Genomic DNA, 24,926 nt, shown 5'->3' with positions numbered 1-24,926 from the left:
CAGACAACAAAAATTATGTATTAAAAATAAAAGAAACAATCCGCCCCGGTAATTTTGACCCTCAGGGGGATAATGTCCTAGTACAATTTTCTGGTAGGGGAATTATGTCCTACAAGATTTTTTGTAGGTGGGATTTTGTCCTATCTGAACGAAAAACCTTAGGGGGGATTTTGTCCGAATACCGGCTGTCAGCTGTTCAAGCATTTCACTTCATTCGAAGACTTGCATTAAGCAGGATAAAGTGTAGTAGATTTTCCTTTATATTTTCATAATTCGTTTAAATATTGCATTCTCATACGCGTGTTAAAATTGCGTTTTCATAAATATGTAACACGTGTAATATTACTTATTGTTATATCATATTACATATTTCTTACATTTTTAAGCGATTTTTGTTACATATTTATGTACATATTAAGGGGGTTGATATTACATAAAAATCCGGACTCTACTTATAGAGTAACGAATAATGTATATCGCCCACGGATAGCAGAAAAGTGCTAAGCGCCAAAAATGCAAATTTCTCAGAACATAAAAAACGAATGAAACACTAATTAATTCCGATTCTTTCTTTCTTCTACAATTCAGTTTTCAGTGCAGACCTTTCATATTGTCTTCTGCCATTTCTCCTTTCTGCACAACATTAAACATGAAATGGGTAGTCAAAATATGCACTTAGTTTTAAATGAAGGAAAGTGGCACTTAGCACCTTTCTGCTTTCTGGGGACGATATATTAAGGGAAAATGCCAGTTCCATAGAAAAGATGCCACCATAGGCCTTTGGCCAACCTAGAAACATGGTCAAGTTAACAGGTTTTATAGCACCTTTATTTCAAGTCCTATTGTTCCTGTGTGCATAGGACTTCATGGATTTCTATTCTGCCCATTGGAGCCTCCGGACAGGAAAAGAAGCTAACCTGCCTACTACAACTTAACAAATGTTTTGTGGTACTTGCTGAATTTCATTCTCCTTTCTTACTTTCTTCCTTTTATACCGATTGCAAACAAGCTCATTTTTATTTGACTTGACTTTTAGCACCGAAGCTATACGAGACGTGGACATACAGCTTAATGTGAGATCCCTTATCCCTTAGACCATCTAAAATAGCTAACGCGTAAGACCATTAACTACTCGAAATCTCTTCCCTTGCTAGCGGGCGAAACCCTCGCGAAAGAGCTGCTTAAAATTGCAATATATGTGTATCAATCTGACACAGAAGATTTCGAGGTGGCTGCTATACCTTTGCTAAGTCGTTGTTCTCAGCAAATGAAAAGTTTTGTTAAATACTGACTATTAGTGTCTCAATGCCTTGTGTTCACCGTGTTACTAACAAAGCACGATATATATCCTGTAGGAATAAACAACACGATTAGAAAGGAGTAAGTAGACAGTCCAGAGTCTACACTTCTTTAGGCATTCGCCATACAGAAATACGATTTGTTGTTGGAAAGAAGAAAGACTAATTATATAATAATATTACTTTCTTCCAATCTTCTCCCAGCTCGCGCCGTGTGGACTTTGTGGTGGACAAACACCGTGCTCATGGGTTTTCTCGAGGTTGACCCGTTTCCTCCCACTTTCTTCATTCCACCATTTCATTCATTTCTCATCATCATTGTCTCCTTTAGCCTCACCGGCATAATCGTGGGATAAAACTCAAAGATTTCATTTCATTTTTCATTTCTTCCAATCATCGGCCATCCATTCTGTACTTTCTTCGCACGGCCTCTTTTGCGCTAACGCATTGGCGACTCATTGCGCGATAAGAAGTTTCGAAATAGCAAACCGACCATAGATATTGAGATTATGCAACCCTCGTCGGACTATGATTGTAACAGCACGTCTTTCCAGATTTTGTGACTTCTGCAGTCAGTTTCTACGCATTAAATGTATAGCTCTCTTTAACAAACCTCTTAGTCAATATTTGGCAGTTCCATACCTTAATTTCTGTTCTCTGTTTCTTTTCTCTTATGATGTCCTTCCACCTTCACCGCCGCTGAAACTGGTGCTTTCCAACTTTCCATATACTTAACACACATACAGTCTGAGACAATTGCTCCAAGTAACCACTCCATAATTTGCTCTCTTTGAAAATCATAGAGGTCTTCCATTTATCACCACTAATGGCTTTTCCATTGCATACACTAATCTGTACTACTGTCCTCTAGTACTTCTCAGTATCATCTAGATCAGCACTAAAGTAAGACAGTTGTAGTGTGTGTATGTATGTATGTATGTTCGATAACAACAATTCATGAAAATTATGTTGAAATACATGGATGTTTCCATTATTTTGATAACTATCTATTTACTATATACAAGATTAACTACGTATATTTACATATCCTAGATAACTTAATTTAGAAGGTTTCTAACTTGAAATGGATAATACGAAAAAGTATACGAATTTACAAAAACTTACAAAAATTTACTAAGTAAACGAGGAGACAGTTGTTTAGCTAAACTAGAAATCAGTGTCTACTCGTATTACAGATTTCCTAAAACAAAATCAAGAGTTATGTTGAATAAATACTGTGCATGCGACCTGTATTATTAAATTCTGTCCTACGGATTTATACAAGGTTGATTTGTAGGTCGATATTTTTTTTTCAATCTTTTCTCATTTTACCTTAATTTTTTACCCTCATTTATTGCTTTTTAAAAAAAAATCTTATGTGATTACGTAAGTAATATGCCTACATTTTCTCTTAATTGTTCAATATATTATCTTTAAAGAGAACACTTGAATTCCAAATTGAACCTTTCTAAAACTACTTGCTAATTGTTTTGTTTGATGAGAAATAGCTAATTGAATTCCTAAATGAATCCTTGTCAGACAAGAGATAGAGATAGAGTAAGAGCCTGAAGCAACTTCAATCACGAACCCAACATCCCTAGAACTAATAGGCTCCAATTAGCGAATGTATTGATCTTAGCTGAGAATACAAGTTTCTACTTCTAAGTGAAAAGAACCAACGTTACTATATCGACAGCACGTTTCACATCTAATAAAGGCAGAAGATTCAACATTACGATATCGTTGTATTTTTAACATCTGACGCTACATGATGGTAAATTACCATCAGTGAATGTTGTTCTCGAGGAGTAATATTAAGAATACTCTTTAACGAATTTAAGAGTTTCTTTTCCGGAGAAGAAAACAAATGTAACAGCCTTAGTGATAGCAGAATTTTCGTTCTTTACACCAGATGAATAACCTTTATGAACAACATTTTTCTTATTTTGAAGATATTTGTTCATATAAATTTGATTTCACTAGGGTTACGTAAGTCCTCACATTATCCTCCTTTCTTTCTTTAATGGATGGATTAATGAAAACGCTAAAAACTTATTTTTAAACAGTTATATGAAGAGTTTCAACTTCCTAAATTTAAGGACCCGTCAGATACTCTTTCCCTTATGAAACATTTGAGCCCATTCCCTCTTCTTTACTATACGTATTTCAAAGTGAAATGATAAAATTTCATCTCTACTCTACACTATGCTGAAAATTCATTTCAAACGATTCACCCGTTTCCTGACATAGAGATTTTATGAATTCAAAATTGAAAATTAAAATATTATAGAAATTCCTCCTTTCTCCCGTTAGAAGCGAAAGTTTTTGATCATCTTTGACTATCTGTCCACTTATTTTTATGATGAGTTTATATACTGATATCCATCTCCCTAAGCTGATGAGCTCGCATAACACTCTATTTTGAATACTCTTTGAATCAAAATGAAATGATGGAAGACCCGCTTCTACCCAAAGACTAAATATGTTCAAAAAATTCATTTTAAACAGTCCAGCCGTTTTCTCGAGAAAATGCAACATACAACATCAAATTCATTATATATGTATAGGCTGTCCAGTGAGGAAGTGCAGATATTTTGAGAGGTGATAGAGAAGATTATACTAAGCCAACAAGTTTATATGTACCAATGGTTTCCGAGATAGGGGGTACCTTTCCAGCCCCTGAAACTTAGTGTGAATCAGTTCATTGCACATAACACACCCTGTAGTTGATTTAAAGAAGAAAATTATATCTCATTCGAAAGGTAAAATGAATCAAAGTTTCCGACGGTGTACAAAATTAGTGCAAGTATGCTTAAAGGAGGGAAGTAACAAAGGGAAAACTTTAAAATTTCCTCTCGGTTTTTTAAACAATTATCTCTAGTGGAAACACTATCACTAGGGTAACAGAAAAAATTGGATGGATACTACTCTCTATGCAAGAATGTTAAAGATTCATGTTGTTGGCATGAACAGTAGTCGAGAAAAATCATAATGTAATTGTACGCCGATAAAGGCAATGCTGCTTGAGCCTTGTTACTGTTAGTTTCAATAATGTTTTAATCATAATTCATAATTCAATTATAATTCAATTGCAATAATAATTAAATTAACTAAGAATAATTAATACGTCCTGATAAGAATACATGCAATATAAGTCCAGCGCTATTCACAATATCAGAGCTACGTCGTGGGAACATGATTAGTGCACGAGCCATTGACACTGGAGACCCAAGCTCAATTCTCGAAGGGAGCTGATGTGAATCGAATTCCACTTTAATCGGTGGGTGCACATGTCAAATAACTCCATTCCTGAAAATGACGTTAAAATATAATCCAACCAATCAGCTCACATTAATATGTAATTTAACCAACCTACTTAGCATGACATATTACGGTAAAATATATTACTTTTCAAAGAAAGAATACAGAAAAAACAAACATTTGTGAGCACAAAACATATTCTGGTCTAGAAACATTTGTCTGCCTCTTGTTATGGGAAGAATGTCTGTGATGGACTAAGAGGCATAACAAAGCGTGTGGTGAGTATAGCCAGGTTGCAAAGAACAATAGAAGATCAAATCTTCAGTATAGAGAAAGTGTTCTATTTTTGCAAATAAAACATTAAATGTGTTACCTATTTTCGTATACAACAAAGATACATTGTTACTCACCTTAAAACCTGCTCAAATACAATCTATTAGATAAAAAAAAAGTCAAAACGTAATGATATAATTATACAATAAGTGTTAACGTACCAAATTGAAGGTTAAAATTTCAGGAATCTTTTCCAGTGTGTTGAGTTAAAAGAAAATTTTAATAAGCTACAAGCATCGGCTTGCAAAACGACCAGTAAGCAAATACACTAAAAAGCAGGGAAAAATTTACGAAGTAAAAGATAGGAACTACCGCATAAACTTTCTAGCTCCAATTTCTTAAAATGCTGTGCAGTAGGGTGCCTTGGTTGGGAACCCTATTTTTTTTTTCTAAATTTGAATTTAGATAGGGGGTAAAAGTTGCATCATATCGTAGTACTTTACCATAGAAAATTTCAATTCTCTAAAATAATTTTTAGCCGGGGCGCAAGGGGCTTTAAATTTGAGATTTTGCAAATAAATTTCCGTTTACTATGTAACTTTTTAGCAAATCGCTGAAAGTAAGCTTTAATTTGTATTGTGGATAGAGGGCAAAAGATGCATCCTTTGTCAATAGTTAACAACATGAATTTTTAATTCTGATGCCAATATCAGGTTTAGTTGGGGACCCTTTTTGTTTGGTTCGTCAGGGGGCGCTAAAGCGAGTTCTTGCCTCGGGCTGTAACTAGCCTAGTTGTGTCGCTGGGTGGTGAGTAAAAAATTATATTTGGTATTATTGATATTACTTGGACAAAGAAATTCAAGAAAAGAGAAGGAAGGAAAGCCGAAAAGCGATCTTACGGTGAAGCTTTCAACCAAATAGTATTATACTCTACTAGTTGCATTATCGAATCTTCAGACTCCTTGTCATCTTCGGAAACAAGATAGGAAGGCAATAAAGAACACACTGAAGCCGGAGGAGATCATGTTTTAGTTGAAAATATTCTTTGAAGAAGACAAGAGAGCAAGCACAGATTGGATGCACGCAAATTAGAAAATTCGTCCCAACATTAGCAAAAGTGACGGAGAAAACCGGCGTGACTAGAAGAAAAATTGCAGCAATTGCTACTGCGGTTTTGGAAGATGTTAAATATGTGAGTCTAGAGCAGTCGCAAAATATAATTGACAGAAGTAAAATTCAAAGAGACGTTGTGAAAAATGATATAAGTGTAAGAACTAAAGAGACTGTTAATAAAATGAAACCTTGTGAAATCTATTTTGATTGGAAGAAAGACCAAACGCTTACGATGTCCGGAAGTCAGAGATATGAAGATGGAAGAACATCATTCTATCCGTGTAGAAACGGGTAACAAATTTCTCGGCTATGCCGGAAATGCTTTGACCGGACCAACATCAGCAAAGAATATTGCTAGTTTCATCTGCCGCGAATTACAAGAAAATAATGTGGAACTATCAGATGTGATAGCTATTGGCTGCGATGGCACTAATATTAATGTTGGGTCAAAAGGAGGAGTGATTAGAGTGCTCGAAAACCATTTAGGGAGGCGCTTGCAGTGGCGCATACGCTTATTGCATTTCATTGAACTACCACTTCGTCATTTACTAAAATAAATCGATGGTGTAAGTATTGGCCCTTACACTTTCTTTCACTCTATTGGTAGATCATTTGTGAATTGTGAAACAAATTGAGTGTACGGCTTCGAGAAAAAATTCTTTAGAACCTCCTACACTCCTAAACGTGCGTGATCTCAGTTATGATCAGAGATACTTGTGTGAAATACTCCAATCTGTCATAAGAGGAGACTGTGATAAAAAAAAAAAAAAAAACGCCTAGCAGATTAAGAAACCTGCGAAACTTGGGCATGTTCGCTGGTTAACAGTAGCTTACAGACTTTTGCGTCTATCAATGCCAAATCCTTCAGAGGAGCTCAAAACTCTATCAAAGTTTGTGGTAAAAGTATATGCATCAGTGTGAATCTACATTAAACTGAAACCTCTTGTCAAATACGGAGCTAAACATTTGTTCCTGACCATAAAACTTTCGCGATGTTTGTAAGAACCATACAAGACTCCGGTCAATAAAGTAATTTCCAGAAATGCATTCTATTCGAATCCTTAAAACATTCTCATTGCAATGATTAGTGTCGACAGATCAACTGCACGAATCCTTGCTGCTGATAAAATATTCCAATCCATAAAGAAGTGTAAATCTTCTGAAATTCGTTCCTTCGAAGTGCCAGTATTAAACTTCGAGGCTAATAATTACACACAAATGATAAACTGGAATGAATGAACATAACAGAACGTTAATACTGACTCATGAGACAGACGAAAAATTGCAAGAAATTCGTGCTTCAGAAAATACATGTGTTGATATACCTGAGTTCAAATGCCATACGCAGTAGCGTAACCAGGATGTGTGTTTGGGGGGGGGGCCAAGTGCTGTTATAGGTACATATAGAAAAATTACAAACAAAAAAATGTATAAACATAAAAATATATAAAAAATTACAAACATCAAAGTACCAAAGTACATTGTCGGACCTCTTTGGGGGGGGGCCCGGCCCCTCCGGGCCCCCCCCCTTCCCTACGCCACTGGCCATACGCAAGTAGTGGAAAAATTAGTGAAACTCCTTTCAGTATGTGGGATACGAGAGAGCGATTTCTTTATTCGTTCCAAAATTGACTCGAGAAAATGCATGCCTACTTTTGAGACAAAGTCGCAGTATTTTGCAGGAAGACGTGAACGAAACTTATGAAACATTCAATCTAATGTTGGCGGGTGGGTAGGATTGAACTCGACGGCAACCACCTCTTAGGGTGAATTCTGGCTTGATGTATCCTGTAACATAGAATATGAACTTCGGTAGCTTTAGAAATTCAACTCGTCACGACGACGAATCTTAACACCCTCAAATTACAATCTACTTCAAGCGAACAGCTGCCTAATAATTACACAAATAGACAACAAATGTGTATTTGTTTACAAAATCTACGAAACTTAAAGCTAATAGAACCCCGGCTAAAAATATTTTAGAGAATTGAAATTTTCCATGGTAAAGTACTACGATATGATGCAACTTTTGCCCCATATCTAAATTCGAATTTAGATTTTTTAATTGGCCTCTTTTCACTTATTTGCATAATCTATAAAACTTAAGGCCCATTGCGCCCCGGCTAAAAATTATTTCAGAGAATTGAAATTTTCCATGTTAAAGTACTATAATATGATGCACCTTTTGCCCCTATCCAAAATCGAATTTCGGAAAAAAATTGGCCTCTTTTCACTCCACCCTACTGTGCAGTTAACGAAAGCTGGCTTTTGATAGTTCGAGAGAGCTTGTGGTGTAGTGATGGCGCGTTGCCGAAACAATGATACTACAGAGGCAGCAGCTCCAATGACGCATTTAGGACTTTCAACAAGTCATAATTCTATAAGTATAACAGTATGACAGAAAGGTGCACATGCAAGGGGTGGGTTTCGAGATTTATCTCCTTCCAGCAATACATTATAAAAAAAAATCAACTTGCTGAGCCTGTGCTCTCTACACAGCGCATCATTTATATATGAGCATGAGTCTCCTTGTTATTCCTCACTTCTTTACATGTCCCTTTGCAGACACAAGTGAAAGACGTCTTGATTTAAAAAAATCGCCAAGAGATACCGTAAAGGAGATTTTTTTCGATTACTTTTTCAATATCTCGTACCGTTTCAAGACCTGAGCCTACTCCCGTTGGAGTTTTTAATTCATGTATGGTCAGTGTTTTCTTTCTTCTTGCATGCAGTATGTAATAAGCAAATACATAAACTATCTAACTTTATGGCCTATGGAACCCAGAGGTTCAATGCCGCGTTCAGAATAGTTCTCCACTAACTTCTATCCTTAGCCAATTGGATCCAGTTTCTACTTTGTATTCCTATTTCTGTGAGATCCATCTTAATATTGTCCTTCCATCTGCACCAAGGTCTTTCTAATGGTCCTTCTCCGGTTGGTCTCCCAGTTAAGATTTGAAAGCGTTCATTCTTTCTTCCATCCTGGCAACATGACCTGCCCACTTGAGCCCCCTAGATCTGATGCCCCTAACAATGTTGGGTAAACCGTATAAATTATGTAGTTCCTCGTTATGAAGTTTCCGCTACTCCCTATTCTCGTTTCTCTTGAGTCCGAATATTCGTCTCAGGACAGGCACGTAGCCAAGGGAGGGGGGTCCGGGGGTCCGGACCCCCCTTCGAGACCAGAAGTAAAAAAATAAGGAAGGATAAAACAAAATGAAATGACTAAAAGAAGGATCAGCGTTAAAAATTAAAAAGAAAACTACAGGAAGCTTTTGCTTACTCTTTCTTATGAGGAGATTTATGATACTTGCAATATGGTGGCGAGGTAAGCGAGGTATTCTGGAAGAGTCAGGGAATTTGAAATTTCAAGAAAAGTTATCGAATTCTCAGAATTCCTGCTACTAGTCAGGAAGATTTCAAGCTTTCGAAAGCATAAGTGCCGTTGTGTAACAGCGTGGGCATTTTTAATCATAACTTTTCGTCATCCTTGCAGTATCAAACATGTTATTTCAAGGACAATTTTCTGTTGCTTCTTTAACCTGTCATTTGGAACCGACAGTAGTTGACGGAACAATAAAAACAAAAAAAAATATGTTGAAAGAAAGTTCTGTTACCATTTGATTCAACAGAGAAAGGAACGCATATGTTGTAAAACTAGTTGAATATACACATGCTTCGCACAGGGGTTGTATTTGGAAGTCAACGCCTGTGGGAGTATCACCATTGATCTCAGCGACCGCGAAAAATATGAATTCGACACTAATAGCTCAAGTGGTAGAGCGTTGGCTTCTCATTCGGGAGATCGTGGCTTCGAATCCCGCTGCCTACCACCCTGACTGAGGTTTTCCAAGGTTTCCCACAGTTCTACCAGGCAAATGCCGGGAGGGCACCTACTAAACAGGCCCTGGCCGATACCTTCCCAAATCCTTTCCATTGTTAATGTTGTTGGATATCCAATGTAAAATGTCCTGTTTGCTGTATCTGGTGATTGGTGATTGTTAAATATATGAATAAATATCGGTCATTTTCTACTACTTTTACATGTCCCGGTAAACGCACCTCTGAGATCCCCTGGTTCGAATTTCGACAAAAACGTTTAACTCTGGTCTGGAGCCTGGACCAAGGTATTCGTGATTAAAATTTGGTAACTCTCGATCAATTTTTTGGTTCCCAAGCCGGTTCCGGTAAACGCCCCCTGAGACCCCACTGTTTCGAAATTTAAAAAAAAAACTTCGTCTTGATCTGGGGCCTGGGCGAAGGTACCCCTGACCAAACTTTGGTAACTCTCGGTCCACTCGTCATGGTCCCCAGGCCGCACAGAGACAGACAGACAGACAAACACACAAACAAACTCTTTATTTTATTTATATTAGAAGATAGTTTACAAGACAGTATTCAGTATGTACTTTTTATAATAATTGGTCATAACGAAGGGAAAATTGTTATAGACCCTATTTGAATAAACAGGAGAAGGACGTAAATATTGCAAAATCTTTTTTGATACTTTTATTTATTATTATTTTGCTCGAAATTTCTTCATAGTTTGTTATTGCCAACATATCTTCATTTTATTGTCCTAACAAACCAATATATGTTGATAGTAAAGTAGTTCAGATTGATCGAGCTCCTGGGCCTTCATAATTTTGTCACCCCCCCCGTTACGAAATCCTGGCTAAACGAACCAATATATGTTCCAGTAAAATAGTTTAGAGTGATCGAGCCCCTTTTGTGATGACCACAGTATTTCATGTCACGGACCCCCCCCCCTTCACGAAATCCTGGCTACGTGCCTATCTCAGGATCTTGTTTTCAAATACTTTCAATCTATGTTCTTCGTTCTGAGTAAACGACCATACACAACAACCGGCATGATTATCGTTTTATCGTTTTATATATTTTAAAATAAGCTAATACCCTCACTAAAGATTCAACTTAGACTGGAGAAATGGTTATCCTTTGTTTTTCATTATAATTTGGTCATGGAACAAACGCCAGAGACATATGCAACTCCTAAATACTATACAATTGTGTTGTGCTGGAATGTATAACAGGTAGGATATGATGCTTTAGTTTTTTTTTTTTTTTTTTAATTTCAACACTTCCAGTCTACCCGTAAAATGTAATAAAGAAATAATGGCCATGTTTTTTTTAATATTGAGTTAGAACTGGACAATCTACGCAAAATTTGCAATCGATCAGTGAGAACGTCATCTTTCTAGAGCCTGTAGTTTCCGAGAACTCACTGCCGAAAGGATATATCACATCCACAAAAGTATAGTTTAAAAAACTCCAGAGATTGCAGCACAGTTCATTTGCATTTATTGTGGAGAAGGCTTATTAAAATGCAAAGGCTTTCACCAATAATTTAAAATGATAAACTTTATGGAAAAGATCTCTTTAAGTAATTTATTTAGAATACACATACATTAAAATATTTCTCTTTGTTATAAACGTGAAATCACAAATAACCGTAAATCAAAGGATTGAATCAAAAGTTATAGGTTGTAGCTCAGGCGCCTTTGTTACGAAAAAGTCCTGGTACAAAGGCTTCATCCATATATCCATGAACATAATTTATTACCTACACATCAAGCAGGCTTTCGACCCACATTTTCGATTAATGACCAGTTACTTCGTCTTTCGACAATTATCACCAATCAATATAACAAAAGTCTCCCATCATATCTCGTCTTAATGGATCTGGAAAAAGCATTCGACAAAGTTTGGCAATATGGGCTCATACGAAAGCTGCAGAAACTTAACCTTCCGATCAGTTAATTACGTTTTATATATACCTTCTTAACTAATAGAATCGGATATGTTTACATAGGATCTGCCATCTCCCGTCCTATTTCTCCATACTCCGGAGTTCCACAGGGTTCTGCACTCAGCCCACTTCTCTATATACTATACGCTTCCGATATACCACAACCTACACAGAATGTGTACTTATTTCAATACGCGGATGATACGGCGTCTCTAGCTCTGGGCAAGACCATGCAGCAGATCAACACAACTTTACAATCAACTCTAAATAATTTTATGCAATGGCGCAACACATGGCGACAAACTTTAAATGCCTCCAAAACACAAGCATTGGTATTTCTACCTCCTAAACGCCGCTCCAAGGTTCAACGCAACCCTATCAACCTTAATATATCTCTAGAAGGCCACCTACTTCGACCAACATCTACAGCTACATATCTCGTGGTAGTTTTTGACTCTAAATTAAGCTGGAAAGCTCATTTAGAGAAAATAACACAAAAGGCCACTTTGCGGCTCAATCTTCTACGGCGTCTAACAGGAACCACTTGGGGTTTACACGCACCTCTCTTAATCAACACATACAAAATGTTCCTCAGGCCCATTTTAACATTCGGCCACATTGCTTGGTGCAATGGTCCAACGAAGTTTTACGACCGATTATTGATAAAAGAACGCCATGCCATTAGACTTGCATATCGCATAAAATTACCATACCCGAACTTCATGACATACGAACACATCAACTTTCCTCACCTTATTCAACATCTTGCATATCTCCGTTTGAAATACATACTCTCCCGCCTACCAGTTTCTTACCCATACTCCTAGATACTTTACAAGCTGATGCTGAAACTGATGCACTGCATAAATATCTGTATACACCGTTAAACGTTCTCCTCACGCTATACCTAAAATCTGCACATCCTACAGCTGAAGAACACATCTTTCATATATATCATATACCAGATCATCTTCATAATTTGTTTCCATTTTAGCACTATGTCCAAATTCAATACTAACCTTGGGCTTTCCCCGTGTTTCCATCAGTCTCGAATCGCCCCGAGACAGCAGAACTAACATGCATTCGTGTATCTAACACTATGTTTGTGACTGTGGCGTGTACGCACTGCATTTCATTCTATACTATCATGTTTATTTCATAAAAACACAACGCACTGCTTCCATGCCAAAGTTCCATTCTGTTTCTACCTGCATCATTTATATATGTATTTTGTTTACTTATATGCACATTTAAATTTACTCACTCAATGTTTTGTTTATTGTTACTTTCAGCACTATTCGTTTATAAAACTGCACTTAGACCATCTTATATGCTATAAACCCACCAGTGTCGTCAATTCTGTGCCAAAGAGAGGGCGTAACCCTCTAATGGCTAGGATTAGGAGACACTCTAAAAGCATACAATTTTGAAATGGAAATAGATGAATAAAGCTTACATTACCAATCCCTAACCCTGTAACCTTAATAAAAAAAAAGCCTTTGTTACATCACTTAGATCGATACTATAATCGATCTCACCAGCTATTGACGTACCATACGTCTGAAAACTGTTTTTTTGCTCGTTACCTTCCTATTCCTCATCCCGGGTACTCTGTCGTTCCTTCTCAATAGACCCTAGACGTCAGACTGACCCAGCCAAGGGCGTCTGGTTCTACTGTAAAGGCAACGAAGCTACTCAACCTAGACTACTATCCCAACGGGTAGTCTAACCTTTGTTCATATTATCATCTCGTCATCACACAGTTAGGGTCACACTGCTTTGTTTACGGCCTTCGGGCCAAAGATCAGCATCATGTCCCTGGATACTTCACGGGACCTAGGGCATCATCAAGGCCTACCTATGGTAGTAGCTGCTCCTTCTGCTACTGCTTCAGGAGGAAAGCGCAAAGTTGCCAATAATCTGAGTACGAATCGTGACACCAGTCCTGCTAGGTCGTTAATCGGGAAATCATATACTGACAATCATAAATCACCGCTACCAAAGAAAATTCACCAAGGTGACTTGTCAGACACAGCAAGTGAATCAGGTCTTGTAATGGACCTTGAGAATTTTCCCGAATTAACAGAGACCACTCGGCCACAAATTTATCAGTTTCTGCTGACTAACTTTGATCCAAAGTACTCGCAGGCACACCATCTGTATAAATTACTAGTTAAATACATGCCACGCGCTAACATAACTCAAATCATACCTACACGAAACGGCAATATCTAAGGACTCCAGATCCAAACTTTCGAACAACCTTGCTCAACAAACATGGATTTCAAATCTTTGGGAAAGGCACTACACTTACTCGACTCATTGAAAAACCGCTACAACAACTTCCCCCAAAACGTAAAGAGCCTTTTCTGTCAGTGGTAATTTGAGGAGTTGATACAGATATTACGGATCAAGAAGTCACAGATGAACTTGTGTTAGAAGGTTATACCATATCTAAATGCATTCGCATATTGTGAGAGTACTTACACACTATCAAGAGACCATCGATGATCTTTTGTCAAATGGAGCATACATCTATCGTAAACGACATAGGGTCGAGCCTTCCAGATCTCAGCCACCTCTTCCCTTACGCTGTGAAAGATGCCAAAAATATAATGCTCATTCTACTGATAAATGTCCGAACCAGCCAATCTGTGGATACTGCTCCGGACCACACAATACGCGCCAATGCCAAAATCTTGCACAACCTCCAACCTGTTCAACATGTCATGAGCTGCATAAAGCATTTAGTTATAAGTGCAAGCAGCTGCCTCCTCCGGAACCAACCAAGCCTGAAATGACTGTTCCTTTGCAGCATTAAGTCCATTCCATCTTCTCCCATACCTGCTGACAAACACCAGGCTGTCACCACTGAACAATTCCTTGCTCTCATCACATTCAAACTTCAAAATATTCATCCTTTTCACCGCCCTCACATCCTCCAGCAGCTCCAATACTCAACACGTGCAATCTTCCATATGAACTTCCATGCTACCTACAGCGGACGTAAAGTAACTTTCATGTCAGTCCACTTGAAACCGAAGTTTAACTCCATCCTGTTTTCACATATCATCATGGCACGATCTTTTATATGTGTTAACATCATTTCTATCATCCAGCACAAACCACTCTTTGCACTTCTACTGCAAGAACACCGCACTTCCGGTTTTCTTCTCAATGAGACTCACCTTACACCTCGAACCTCCTGCAAGATATCCTGATATTCAATCATAAGGAAAGACAGTACGATGCCAGCTAGACGTGCAAACGGCGGAGATGCAATAGGGTTTTCACCTTCAAGTCGTCATTACGAACTTCCACAGCAAAACCTTCCAGACTATCTAGTAGCAACTTTATACTTCAAACATTTGTATATCACTCTTGCTACCATTTACATTCGACCTGGTCATGCTATTCCGATAGATTTCTTCCAGTATATTTCAAATAACTTCCAATATTATATAATAATGGCCGACATCAATATCCATAGCAGAACACCTCAGCAGCGACAGGCTTTTCTCAACTTCCTTACAACTCATACCACCGGTACCTTTCAGCAGCTACCTAAGCACACCCGACAATCCTCTCAAATCACACCTGATGTTGTAATTACTTCTACAAACTTACTATCTTCCTGTACCATAGAAGTGCTAGATCCAGTAGGTGGTGATCATTTGCCAATTAAACTTCTCATCAACCGCTCCCATCCTCGAGCCTCAAACCACGAACGATTAACACGAAAATATTTCAACTATAACAAAGCAGACTGGACCGAATATCGCAACTTTTTAACTGAAAACCTTTCTAATATTCCCGAACCGTCATCAGAAGACAGCATGTACAATTCTCTTGATCTCCTAACCAGTGCGATCAATCAGGCCTTCAATACTTACATTCCTACATCCAGTTCGAACCCTTATAGTCCGAAATTACCTCCGCACTACCTTTCGCTCATACGTAGATCTCGTCAGTTCTACCGAGACTACGAGCGTACGGGAAACTGAGAGTCATTAGTTCACCACCGGTATACGCAACGCATCGTCACCAATTACATCATCACATATAAACATCGGCAGTTGGCTAAAACCTGCAATACACTGGCTGATACTTCTCATCCGACGCAATACTGGAAGAGATTCAATCAACTCAGTGGCAAACGTAGTATAACAACATATCCAATTCTTCTTCATAATCAACCGCTTACCACAGATACTGACGAGGCAAATGCTTTCGCCAATTACCTGCAGGATATTTTCACACCGCCTCTAGCACATCCTTATCCCCATCGACATCCCGTCGATCGAATTGATTTCCAATCTCCACACCTCCAGCCTGCACTCTGCCACACCTTGGTCAACAATCAAGAACTCACGTCGCCGATTACAGTTGATAACATTATAAATGTAACCAAACGAAAACGAAATAGTGCACCTGGCATGGACAATATCTCTTACAGGCATATTAAAGAGGCCCCTTACTGTGTTCTTCATTTTCTAGCTCTACTCTTCACATTCATACTCCGCACCGGTATCTTCCCTCTCACGTGGAAAATGTCCAAAACTTTAATGTTTCCGAAACCGAACAAACCCACCAATCTCGTATCTTCCTACCGCTCTATTCAATTAACCAGTACACTCAGCAAAATCTTCGAACGAATTCTAGTTACTCGCCTCCACACCTACTGCATAGATCATCGCCTTTTACCTCTATATCAAGCCGGCTTTCGCCCTCAGTTCAGTATAAATGATCAGCTACTTCGCCTTGTCAACCATATTTACAACCAATTTCATTCCACAAAACCTTCTTGTCTGGTTCTCTTCGACTTAGAGAAACCCTTTGACACTGTCTGGCACCAGGGTCTGGTTTACAAACTTACGAGATATAATCTGCCTCTCACCTACATACGACTCATATTCAATTTTATCACCGGACATACATCTCTAGCCTACATCTCTATTAACAACGCATTATCTTATCCAGTCTTTCTATATTCAGGCGTACCACAGGGATCTGCTTTGTCTCCACTTCTTTACCTTCTCTATGTGGCAGATATTCCACCTCTTCCACCAACTGTCAGTACTTTTCAATACGCGGACGACACTGCATTTCTGGCACTAGGCAAAACCATACAACAGATCAACAAACATCTTCAGGCAGCTATTGATTTATTCACATCCTGGTGTTCCAAATGGCGACTTAAAATCAACGCCGATAAAACTCAAGTAATTGTTTTTTGCCTCCTGGCAAACGTACTAGGGTTCACCGCAATCCCACGCTGCTAAATATTCATGTTCAAGGAACACGAATTCACGCTTGCAACACAACCAAATATCTAGGGTTCTTTTGGACAAACATCTCACCTGGAGACCTCATTTAAAATCTATTTTATCGAAAGCCTATAATCGAATTAACTTACTGCGTCGCTTGACTGGCACCAGCTGGGGTCTTAAAGCCTCTACAGTTTTCACCACATATAAGGTCTTTCTCCGATCAGTACTGACTTACGGTTTCACAGCCTGGGTACCTGCAGCACCTTTCTTTTATATAAAAAAAACTACAAATCTTGGAACGTCATGCCTTCAGAATTGCTTACCGTATATCTTTACCTAGCCCCACTGCCGATCTCTATAGTCGTATTACTTTTCCCACGCTTCTATCACATATAGAACATCTTCGCTTGAAATATATCACTGATCGACTGACAATGAACCACTCTTTACTCATGGACACAGTACATACTGCAGCAGACTTCGTCACCTTCCCACCATTACGCCCCACCCCTCTCTCTCTCTCTGCTTTTTACTCTCTATCGATACACTGTCCCTCCGGATCATCCCGACATTCCCCTTCTAGATGCATTTCATCTCGATATTCATTCTCCTTTCGTCTTTCCATCACATCATTCACAGTAATCCTACCGTACTAACAGGGCACCCACTGTCTTACATCAATGCCCCGCGTTGCCCCAGAGCGAGAAGATAACTTCACTTGTTATTCTAACATTACCTATGTGTTTTGATGTGTGTTGCGCTTATTCATTACTTCATACCTCATTCATTTCATCCTTACCTTATGCTTATGTTTATGATCAAAAGATCATAAAGTCCAGTGAATTAATATGCCCCTAAATAAATCTTATATATAAAAGAGAACGTACAAAATCCTTTGTTCCCTCATCACGCTAATACGGCTGAACCAATTTCTTTTATTTTTGGGGGGTTATTAGGATTTGGACCCTAGATGGTTTTTATCATATCACTTTAATTTTTAATTACCAGTGTCTTGAGATAATTGACCATTCAAGTGTCCATAACGTACAAATCCTTTGTTAGATCATCATAGGTAAAAATAAACGTATTTATATGCAACCCGCATGACCGTGTCACTCGGCGGGTTAACATAAATGACAGGCGCTATAATGTTAACATTTACTGCAATCACTTGAAAGCGAAAAAGTAAAAATTATCTAAGTAACAAAGTTTATTGCGTTCCGGGGTGACCGCAGCGAAGCGGGGCGGGTTAACATAAATGACAGGCGATATAATGTTAACATTTACTGCAATCTTCTATGGTTTTTATCATATCACTTGAAAGCGAAAAAGTAAAAATTATCTAAGTAACAAAGTTTATTGCGTTCCGGGGTGACCGCAGCGAAGCGGGGTGAACGCTGCTAGTAATAAATAAATAAATAAATATCACTTCTCCCAACAACAGTACTAGATATTCCATCTTCCTGCTCACCTCTTCCCGAGTCGAGGGCGTAACCCTGGCGTGGGGCAAGCTTCGGCTAGCAAAAAAAAAACTTTGGTGTTATAAAAAAAGCCTTTGTTAGACACAGACGCTAGTAATTTTACCGCCCAACTGCCGCAGTAAGGTTCACCGTAATCCAAATTTGCTACCGATACGTGTTGGTGATCATCTTTTACAGCCGACTAAAACTTACCTATTTAGGTATTGTTTTCGTTGATAAATTGCGTAGGACAACCCAACTCCAGAAACTTGTTGGGAACATAAAAAATTGATTACAGCTTTTACGCCGACTTGTCGGTCAAAACTGGGGTTTAAACAATAAATTATTACTGAATACTTATAAAGCCTTTATGCGTAGTGTCCTAACTTCTGGTCATATAGTCTGGTGCTCTGCTCCGCAGAAGTTTTACAATAGATTAGAAATTCTCGAACGTAATGCTATCAGACTCGCATTTTGCACAAGACTACCATACCCCAATGATGATCTCTATAATAAGATCGATTTTCCTCCGCTTGTTCCAACACATTGCTCTATTACGGCAAAAATATATTGCTAACTGTCTCCATTCATATAAAGATATATTTCTCGAGACCATATTCATAGACTTGGAACAAAACTCCCAGTTCCGATACTGCTATACACCACTCAGCATCCTTATTTACATTAATGCTCGACAACGTCCAGACGATCATCATTATGCAAGATTTTTCCGACGACAGCTCACTCATCATGATATTCCTCATCTTTTACCATCATAGCACTGTCTCCCACAACACTAATAAGAGCTTCTTAACGTTTTTCATCGGTCTTGAGCCTCCCCAAGACAGAAGACTAACCAGCATTCGTCTCACTAACTTATTTCATTGTGTTGTGATGTGATGTGCACCACATTCATTATCATGAGCATGAATGTCATCCATTACAATATACCTATATTTCACTAGCACGTTTTGATATTCATATTTTGAATATTCATTTATTTTGATGTTTTCACTGTACGTCTTTACTATCACTGTATCACTGTACGTCTGTATCTAATGCACTTATTATTCTATTATCCTATTATGTGTTAGTTTAGTTATTGTTAATATTTATATTTTGTTTTGTTTCAATTTTTTACATTAATATGCATATATGTGTTTGCAACTTCTTGTGTTTTAGTAATTGTTGCTTACCAACATTTTCTTTAACAGCACATTGCCCAACAACAAATGCAATAAAAGTTAATTGATGCTTCCACATCCCAGGCCAAGAGAGAGGGCGAAACCCTCTAGTGGTAGATTTTCATATTTCCAAATATTATGCGACAATAAAGATTTCAACCAATCCTGTACCCTCAAAAAACGCCTTTGTTATTACACTCATGCAAACTGGGCTAATTTTCAAACCGACCTCACAACTTCATTACAAAATCTACAGGAGCCCACTAGTGAAGAAGAACTCTATATCCTTGTGGACCAAATCACAACATCCCTTGACACAGCCACCCAAAACAACATCCTTCTTCGTACACGTCATCCGCACAAACCTCCAATACCTCTACAACATCAGTCTATCGTTGCTGCTTCTAGACGCTCTTTCCGTGACTTCCAACGTACACGTAATCCTATATTATTAGAACATCATCGTCGCTGGAATCGCATGCTCCACAATCTACAATCGAAAACGTTGGATCTCAGCCTGGAACAATCTATCCACTACCTTGCACCCTACCAAATTCTGCAAAAGTTTCACCAGTTAACTGGCAAGAACCGTCATACTTCATACCCTATCATCTCATATAACAACCCTCTTCAAACCGATACTGACAAAGCAAATGCTTTCGCCTCTTTCTTTTAAGACATTTTTACCCCAACCGTACAACCACTTCATCCAACTCTCACCCGCCGTGTGTAACATCTTGCAAATCCCCACGCTCCCCAACTCCAACTCAATCTTCACCACCAACTTACCGCTTCTCCTATTAACGATCTCATAACTCCTGAAGATATCTCTTCCACCAAAAACGAAACACGGACCCCGGCTTTGCTCCCCCATCCCCTTTTCACTTCTCGCTACCATCTACAACTTCATTCTTCGCACCGGATTTTACCCTCCCCAATGGAAAATCTCAAAACTCCTTTTCATCAAACCAAATAAACCTCCTAGTGCACTCGCATCATACCGACCAATCCAACTAACATCTGTTCTTAGCAAAATCTTTGAACGCATTCTAGCCAACCGTCTGCATACTAATCTTTCCTACCATAATCTCATCCCTCTACATCAAGCCGGCTTTCGCCCACATATTAGTATTTCTGACCAGCTTCTGCGCCTAACTACTGCTATAATAAATCATTATACCTCAAAACCATCTTGTCTGTCACTATTCGATCTGGAGAAGGCTTTTGATAAAGTTTGGCATGCCGGCCTCATCGCAAAACTTCACTCTTTCAATCTTCCTATCTCATACATCCGATGTATACTTTCTTTCCTTTCAAATCGTATGACTTACATTCATATCAATCAATCCGTTTCCTATCCGATCTTTCTTCACTGTGGCGTCCCTCAGGAATCTGTCCTTTCACCTCTTCTATATATTTTATATGTCGCCGGCATGTCCCCCCTCTCTCACCAAATGTCTCAGTATACCAATATGCAGATGATACCGCTTTTCTTGCCACATCTAATACTGTCCAAAACATAAATAGAACACTCCAGCAGGCAATTGACGCCTTTACCTCCTGGTGTTCCAAATGGCGCGTCACCATCAATTCTCTCAAAACACAAGCTCTTATTTTTCTCCCACCTCGTTGCCGCTCATGAATCCATCGCAATCCTTCACTTCTTCACATTGATGTAAATGGCACTTTCATCCGCCCATCATCACAAGTTACCTACCTTGAGATCATCTTTGATTCTAAACTCAGTTGGAAACCCCACCTACATAAGATTCGATCACAGGCAAAGAACCGCTCAAACCTCCTCCGACGGCTAGTGGGCACAACTTGGGGCCTACACACCGACACCGTCGTTACGACCTATAATACCTCCGACCTGCTCTCACACATGGCCATATCTGCTGGATCTCTGCCCCTGATGAACTATGAAATAGACTCGGCATCTAGGAAAGACATGCTCTCCGACTTGCTTATCGTATCAAAGTACCAGCACCGACTGCCGACCTCTATCGCCGAATCAACTTTCCAACAATATTTCCACACTTAGAAACACTTCGCACTAAATATATTACGAAAGTCATTGCAGAAGAAAATCCAATATTCCTAGACACCTTTCAACAGGACATAATACATAAATACGCAACCACGTCACCAAGCCACTCATCTACAACATCTTCTCACTCTACACCATAACACTTTAGACGACGATGATCCTCACAAGGCCGACTTTGCCATTTACCATCCACCTCATCTTAGTCCATGCATTTATCCATCTCTGCACTAGTGTTCCATCAATGTTGCTAGCAGCGGACTTCATCTGTCTTCATCAGCCCTGTGACGCCCCAGGGCAGAAGAGAACCATTCACTCGTCCATACTAACATTACACTTGTGTCTGTGATGTCCACCTACACTTCATCTCATCTCTCATAACATACGAATAGCCCAGCCCCCAATTACCGCAATAGTGAATAATAAATGCCATCTACCTACTGCAAATTGACATCTCCAAGGATATATATTAAAAATAAATAAATAAATAAAATGATGCCCACAACTAAGAATGAAATAAAATAAAATAAAATAATGATCCAAAGCCTCAATGCCCCCTATAAATAAAGAAAATTCCCCATACCTATAATCCTCGTCCCGAAGAAAGGGCGTAACCCTTTGACCGGCTTAACCCTTTAAAAAAGCGCCTTTGTTAATATTGTAGTCTTCTAATAGATAGATAGTCGACCTGAAAGATGAGATTTAATGTTTCAGTGCTCCCCTTCCGTGATGAATGTACAAGAAATCCAAAATATATATTAATAAAATTGGTTTTGTATTGAGTTTACATAAAATCAGGAACTTGGATTGCCGTACGTGGTATACGACAGGAGACAAGTTAGACATGAAACCCTCACGCCTACATATATGTAACAAAATCAATCTCTATCTTTTATTAGCTGAGACAGGTTTTGTTGTTTTACGTTTCGAGTCAGTCTAGCATTTGCAATTGGAGTTATTAACGTTTACTGTGTTTCGTCAAATCATAATATCATCTCGGGTTTAAGATGAAGGGACGGACAAACAGGCAGTCTAAAAAGCAATTTTTCGGCATGGAGAGACATCTAAGTAAATGAAACATCTAAATCCGTTAAGATCTTGATTGTCATATATTTTCCCATGATAGCCGTACATTTCCCCCCCATCTTGTCCTTCGAAAGTAAAAAACGGAAACCCGACTAATGCATAATTTATTACTTTAAAAAGTTTAATTTAATGCAGAATACGCTGAAAGTTTGAAGTTTGCAACGGAAGCAAAAGAAAAGGAAAATTTTCAAACATCTGATCCTACTACTTACATTGTGCTATTACTTGGAGAAATTAAAAACAATAATCAATATTTTAAAATACTGAGATGGTTTTTATATTTTTAACAAAATAGAATAATTCATCCACCTAAATAAATATAAATTAAAATATATGCACTTCCAGTCTCCTCGTGCTATATCTAGCGCTAACCTCCCTAAAGTGTGTAATTTATTTAATGACAAATTGGTATGTAAACTCTCTTCTCAGAGACTGGACAATACCAAACGTCCAAATTAACGATTACATTAACCTGTGAGAATAGCAATATCTAGTGTTGAGAGGGATTAGGTTAGGTTAGGAGAGAATCACTGTATATACATTCTTATTTCACAGTAGATCATCTCTGGTTTTTGATCTTAATGTTAGTATTACATTTGGGACTATCAAAACATATATATTTTAATTCTAATTCCTTAGTACTACGTATTTAATAAAATTTAGTTTTATTTTTTTCATGTAGATTACAGAATCTTAATTTCATGTGTGTGTGTGGAAAGGGATAATAGAATTATGTAAAAGTAAAATACTTAAATATTCAAGAGCAGATATGATGAATAGCTGATGTTACTATTTGATAAACTATAATATGGTTGGCTCGGGCACCCCGTAAATTCTACCGGCCCCCGTCTACATTTTTGGGCTGGCTACTGGCCTGGAACTGTATATCTTCGAGACACATCTAGGAAAATGTCAAATGTTTAACACACATGCTTTGTTTCTGCCTGGTTCGATTACAAATTCGGTAGTGTTCATTGGACGTACTGGTCCAAAACACATTATCATACACCCATTAGACAGCGTTGGTCATATCCTCCATTTCAGACTACTAATGCAAACTCAACAAAAAAACAAGAACAAACCAAAAAATTAACGAAACGAAAAGGAAAGAAAGAGAAAACTGAAGAGTGCTATTTTACTGCTAAATTTCTATCAGAAATACCCTATATTAAAAGTCCAATTCTATCATAATGAAAAGTTATAAATGTTCGAAAGGAAAAGTTTATGTTCCTCATAGATGTAGTATGTTTCAAATTTCAACATGAATAAAACACATTGAATTATAGGATGGAAACAAATTTTGTGTCAAACTATTATAAATAAAATTTTGCTTTCAAATACCCAAAGAGGTTACCATTTTCTAGTCTTTTCCGAACACTCAACATTGGTTTCATCTCTTCCGGATTTAACGTAGGCCTAATTTGAACAGATAGAATGAACATGCTAAGACCTCAAACTGATCATCGTGTCAGTCGGATGATGTAGAGAATCACTAGGTCGAGGATTCAAATCCGTAGTGAACCCGTAATTCGACTGAGACTCCATAACCCAGAGGGTCAAAAAAGATATTTTACTTATTCCCTTGCATTTAAACAATATTACTGTCAAAGATAACCAGGACTGGGGATGTTATCCCAAGAGCACGAAAAACACGACGCCGAATTTCCCAGTTAATTAGATTCTCCAGACCAGGTATATCGAGCTCTTCCTCTGAAAAGAAAAATCTGACGCGTTTAGAGTGTAAAAATAATTTTGCAGTTCATGGTATTTCACGTTGATGGATCAATAATCTGTACCGTTTTGATTTTCTTTCATTCGTCTCAGGTGTACTGGGTGTACAAGATCAAGACCAAGCGTTCCAATGCAAGACCAAGACCAATACCGGATATGCAAGACTAAGACCACCCCGGTCTTGGTCTTTATCTTGCATTTACTCATCACTATTCTTCTTCAAGGACGTTGATCCACTGAGAAATTTTATCTTACCGTATTTCAACTACAGCAAAACCCTTTTGTTGTTCTTCTGTTGTGGTTGTAATTTTTCCCCTACTCTTATGTTTTTGGCATACAATGCATTTTCAAATCTCGCGTCTATTGAACTTCCTCTTCCACAACCTAGTTGTCGACCAGCAAGATGTTCATTAGCATTATTTTAATTAGTTGG

This window comes from Thermobia domestica, chromosome 10 (assembly GCF_964235325.1).
Source record: "Thermobia domestica chromosome 10, izTheDome1.hap1.1, whole genome shotgun sequence".
Lineage (NCBI taxonomy): Eukaryota > Metazoa > Arthropoda > Insecta > Zygentoma > Lepismatidae > Thermobia > Thermobia domestica.
Note: the sequence above shows the minus strand (reverse complement) of the source record.